Source organism: Stenella coeruleoalba (assembly GCF_951394435.1).
Source record: "Stenella coeruleoalba genome assembly, chromosome: 7".
In the NCBI taxonomy this organism is placed as follows: domain Eukaryota; kingdom Metazoa; phylum Chordata; class Mammalia; order Artiodactyla; family Delphinidae; genus Stenella; species Stenella coeruleoalba.
Window position 1 is genome coordinate 51,583,468 of NC_137153.1, and position 6,000 is coordinate 51,589,467.

At 35.6% G+C, this 6,000-nt stretch overlaps 1 long non-coding RNA gene across 1 annotated transcript in view; it reads right to left on the reverse strand.

Moving 5' to 3' along the window:
* LOC307189361 overlaps positions 1-5,347 on the reverse strand; it is a 122,914-nt gene extending 117,567 nt beyond the window's left edge. Inside the window, exon 1 of the long non-coding RNA XR_013829168.1 lies at positions 5,144-5,347. This is a non-coding gene — a long non-coding RNA (uncharacterized lncRNA). The remainder of the gene's footprint in view (positions 1-5,143) is intronic.
* Positions 5,348-6,000: the final 653 nt, after the last annotated feature.

A 6,000-nucleotide genomic window follows, 5' to 3' on the forward strand; every position in this document is an offset into this window, starting at 1 on the left:
ATACATAAGGCAAATACTAACAGCCATAAAAGGGGAAATCGACAGTAACACAATCATAGTAGGGGACTTTAACACCCCAATTTCACCAATGGACAGATCATCCAAAATGAAAATAAATAAGGAAACACAAGCTTTAAATGATACATTAAACAAGATGGACTTAACTGATATTTATAGGACATTCCATCCAAAAACAACAGAATACACATTTTTCTCAAGTGCTCATGGAACTTTCTCCATGATAGATCGTATCTTTGCTCACAAATCAAGCCTTGGGGGGCTTCCCCAGTGGCACAGTGGTTGAGAGTCTGCCTGCCGATGCAGGGGACCCGGGTTCGTGACCCGGTCTGGAAATATCCCACATGCCATGGAGCAGCTGGGCCCGTGAGCTATGGCCACTGAGCCTGTGCGTTCAGAGCCTGTGCTCCGCAATGGGAGAGGCCACAATAGTGAGACGCCCACGTACCGAAAAGAAAAAAAAAAAAATCAAGCCTTGGTAAATTTAAGAAAATTGAAATCCTATCAACTATCTTTTCTGACCACAACACTATGAGACTAGATCTCAATTAGAGAAAAAATCTGTAAAAAAACCCAAACACATGGAGGCCAAACAATACACTATTTAATAACCAAGAAATCACTGAAGAAATCAAAGAGGAAATCAAAAGATACCAAGAAACAAATGACAATGAAAACACGACGACCCAAAACCTATGGGATGCCGCAAAAGCAGTTCTAAGAGGGAAGTTTATAGCAATACAATCCTACCTTAAGAAACAAGAAACATCTGAAATAAACAACCTAACCTTACACCTAAAGCAATTACAGAAAGAAGAACAAAAAACCCCCAGAGTTAGCAGAAGGAAAGAAATCATAAAGATCAGATCAGAAATAAATGAAAAAGAAATTAAGGAAATGATAGCAAATATCAATAAAACTAAAAGGTGGTTCTCTGAGAAGATAAAAACCGTTGATAAACCATTAGCCAGACTCATCAAGAAAAAAAGGGATATGACAAACCCACAGCCAACATCATCCTCAATGGTGAAAAACTGAAAGCATTTCTACTAAGATCAGGAAAAAGACAAGGTTGCCCACTCTCACCACCCTTATTCAACATAGTTTTGGAAGTTTTAGCCACTGCAATCAGAGAAGAAAAGGAAATAAAAGGAATCCAAATCGGAAAAGAAGAAGTAAAGCTGTCACTGTTTGCAGATGACATGATACTATACATAGAGAATCCTAAAGATGCTACAAGAAAACTACTAGAGCTAGTCAATGAATTTGGTAAAGTAGCAGGATACAAAATTAATGTACAGAAATCTCTTGCATTCCTATACAACTTTACAATTTGTATGGAAACACAAAAGACCCCGAAGAGCCAAAGCAAACTTGAGAATGAAAAACGGAGCTGGAGGAATCAGGCTCCCTGACTTCAGACTATACTACAAAGCTACAGTAATGAAGACAGTATGGTACTGGCACAAAAAAAGAAATATAGATCAATGGAACAGGATAGAAAGCCCAGAGATAAACCCTCACACATATGGTCCCCTTATCTTTGATAAAGGAGGCAAGAATATACAGTGGAGGAAAGACAGCCTCTTCAATAAGTGGTGTTGGGAAAACTGGACAACTACCTGCAAAAGAATGAAACTAGAACACCATACAGAAAAATAAACTCAAAATGGATTAAAGACCTAAATGTAAGGCCAGACACTATCAAGCTCTTAGAGGAAAACCTAGGGAGAACACTCTTTGACATAAATCCCAGCAAGATCCTTTTTGACCCACCTCCTAGAGAAATGGAAATAAAAACAAAAATAAACAAATGGGACCTAATGAAACTTAAAAGCTTTTTCATAGCAAAGGAAACCATAAACAAGACGAGAAGACAACCCTCAGAATGGGAGAAAATATTTGCAAATGAAGCAATTGACAAAGGATTAATCTCCAAAATTTACAAGCAGCTCATGCAGCTCAATATCAAAAAAAAAAAACAAGCCAATCCAAAAATGGGCAGAAGACCTAAATAGACATTTCTCCAAAGAAGATATACAGATTGCCAACAAACACATGAAAGAATACTCAACATCATTAATCATTAGAGAAATGCAAATCAAAACTGCAATGAGATATCATCTCACACCAGTCAGAATGGCCATCATCAAAAAATCCACAAATAATAAATGCTGGAGAGGGAGTGGAGAAAAGGGTACCCTCTTGCACTGTTGGTGGGAATGTAAATTGATACAGCCACTATGGAGAACAGTATGGAGGTTCGTAAAAAACTAAAAATAGAACTACTGTAAGACCCAGCAATCTCACTATTGGGCATATACCCTGAAAAAACAATAATTGAAAAAGAGTCATGTACCACAATGATCATTGCAGCTCTATTTACAATAGCCAGGACATGGAAGCAACCTAAGTGTCCATCAACAGATGAATGGATAAAGAAGATGTGGCACATATATACAATGGAATATTACTCAGCCATAAAAAGAAATGAAATTGAGTTATTTGTAGTGAGGTTGATGGACCTAGAGTCTGTCATACAGAGTGAAGTAAGTCAGAAAGAGAAAAACAAATACCATATGCTAACGCATATATGGAATCTACAAAAAAAAAAAAAATTGGTCATGAAGAACCTAAGGGCAAGACAGGAATAGAGATGCAGACCTACTAGAGAATGGACCTGAGGATACGGGGAGGGGGAAGGGTAAGCAGGGACGAAGTGAGAGAGTGGCATGGACATATATACACTACCAAATGTAAAATAGATAGCTAGTGGGAAGCAGCCACATAGCACAGGGAGATCAGCTCGGTGCTGTACGACCACCCAGAGGGGTGGGATAGGGAGGGTGGGAGGGAGATGCAAGGGGGAGGAGATATGGGGATATATGTATAAGTATAGCTGATTCACTTTGTTATAAAGCAGAAACTAACACACCATTGTAAAGCAATTATACTCCAATAAAGGTGTTAAAAATAAAAAGAACTATAGATGTAACATCAAAGCCACAGTGTAATAGAGATCTCCTAGCCTTCAACAACACCTAGAAGTAGGTGCTTAATGCATTTTTTCCACTATAATACTCGTAAAATCAGATATTATACCAGAGAGTAACACTAAATTCCTCAATATTTTATGGTAAACATGGTAAATTATAAAATTCAGAATAATAATAAACAGATGCTATTCAATTTATATTTTTAAAACATCATATTCCTGGCTTAAATAAAAGAAATGAAGAAATATTCCAACATAAAATAATCTACAATTCAAATGACTAGTGATAATCATTAGATTTCTATAAAAACAAGGTAAATGAGTGATTCAAAACAAAATTATCCCTCTTCACAGTCCTTTTGTATTCTATTAAATAAGTATACTGTATTGAGTGTGTCATCTTTTAATATAAGTCAATAAGGACGCAGTAACAGCCTAAGCAGACTTGCTTCTTAGACCCACTCAGTGGAAAATTTACAGAAAATGAAGAAAATATACATCAAGAATATGTAAGCGAATAATATCCCCGTATGAGTATACTGGAGTAGCCAGAGTAGAGTATCATGAAAAAAATGCCAATAAAATTTTATTACATTTATGGAGGGTAATTTTAGGATTACCCAGGGTTTTAATTCCTATTGTCTAGTTCTAGGAAGATATTCTTCTTAGGATGCAATTTAAAAAGTATGGATTTTAAAGTCAAATAGACATGATTTCAAATTTGACTCTGCTCCATCTACTAGTTATTTTATTTGTAGAAATTTGTTCAGTTATCCTGAGCCACATTTTACCCATTGTATAAAATTTATTAATATGTTTTGATTATTAGATTCCTATTAGAATTAAAAGCACTAATGTGTGTAAAGAGCCTAGTAGAATAACTGATTCTTAGTAAATCTTTATTGTTAGCTCTCTTCTCTTTGTTACTGAAGGCAAGAATTCTAGCAGAAGAAAACATACCACTTTCTACTTATTCCACCTAATTTATTTCATCCATGGAAGTAAAATGATTTCATACTAAATATTACATGTTTTAAGAATTACCTTTCAAAACATCAGGGTAGCAGGATTTTATCAAGAAAGGTTGGATTTCCAATGATAGAGGTAACTGTAATACATCAAATTCAATAAGCCTCAATATTCTATGCAAATAATCATAATTCTCCAAACTCCATGTAAGTCACACTATGCCCTTTAAGTCATGAGTTGCTAAAGATCAGGGCTCATGTTATCTTTTGCTGTATCACTAAGTGGCACCTAGAATATATCCAAGATAATGAAGCACAATATTATCCTCTTTTCTCTCTCATTATATATATATATACACATCTAGATTTACAAATCACTGATTACATGGAACTTTCCCCATATATTCCAGCAATGTTTCAATTCATTTTAATAATAACCTAAAAGAAAGAAAGAAAAACTACTTTACTTATAGTTTTATAGTAACTAATTAGCAAATCAGACACCTGAACTCAGACTCACTGTGTCTGTACTATAACATGCTGGTAGAGCCTAGCCGCAGGGCTGGAAACTTTGCCTAAAAGAAAGTGTAAACATTCCAGATTTGTTACTCCAGGCTTGGTGTCTTGCAAGGAAAACCTTTAAGCAGTTCAGATAGTTTAGGAAAAGGGCAGTCAGCTGAAACAATGCTGACAGAATAGGCCACTAAGTCCAAAATATTAAACACTGGGGTAAGGGTGAGTTAAAAGCCAGGCAAGTAGGTGAGGACAAATGTAGGCAAGAATCTGAATGGAGGACATTCATAGATACTAAACATCCAGTGGATGGCACGCGGAGTGCACGTTAAATAATGATTATGCAGATCCTGGTACAGAGGAAACATGTTATCTCAACCAGGAGGATTTCTGCTGGGACAGGAAAAAGTGTCTGGGCAAGCTGACAATTTCCTTCTATAGGAGGGGGCTTTGTGGTGTACACAGCTTGTTAGGGAAGCCAAATGTTCAGACACAACTGGGATGCTTTGAGCTGAGCATCTAGCATCAGGAACAAAGCAATTATGAAACCCACCTAAGTTCTCTTACCTCTATTTTTCTGAGCCAGACGTGCTTGGGCTGAAAAGATTCTCTGCAAGATTAGTTCCATTTCTAGATCTTGAGGACTTACCTCTAGTTTCTTTATTTTCTTTGTTAAAGGTGGTTTACTTGACTAAAATCTCCTTGATGGCATAGATAAACTTCTCATTTTCACTTTTTACTGTGAGTGTCTTGTATGATGATGCCTAGTGTAGTCATTGCTGAAAACATATTATTAAATAGAATAATTATTTTTGACAAGGAAAATGTCCTCTTATCTCTTGTACTTTATGCATCTAAATAGAGGTCTTTGATTGGCTTGAGGGAGTTCAAAATAGCTTCTTTGAGTATGTTTAGGTTATTATAAAATAAAAAAATCCCTGCATTCATTTTTTATGTAGCATAAGTGCAAATGCTTTTTGGCATATGAAAACTAAACACTGGTACTCTGACACATAGGAAAAGCCAGGTCATTTATATCCTACTTAGTAACAATATAAATAATGAGATGCTAAATATTCACACACACAAAAGATAAAAACCTTAAAAGAGAAATTTGAAAAGAAGTCTTAAAGGATTTCTATTCTGCCTCTCTTAGAGAAAAGTGCTGTTTATTATGTTTGTGAATTGTTTTGGTGATGAAAATAGAGTTGGAAAAAAGATAGGGCAATGTACAACATAGTGTCATCTCTTTCTGTGATTTATTTTCTTATAGGGGCGGGGAGAAACAGGAAGGAAAATCATACAAATATTTTAGTAATAATAAAAATATGATTTATTTCAATCTCTTTTTAAAATGCCACTCTGCTTCAATCAGAGAGTGAGATGGTCATGCAAACAAATTCAGAACTAGATGATACAACTTTTCAAAAAGAAATGATTGCTACAGGCTAAATAAATGCACACATTCATAACACAAGTTGTCTTGTGTTTTCTCTAGCTATGAAT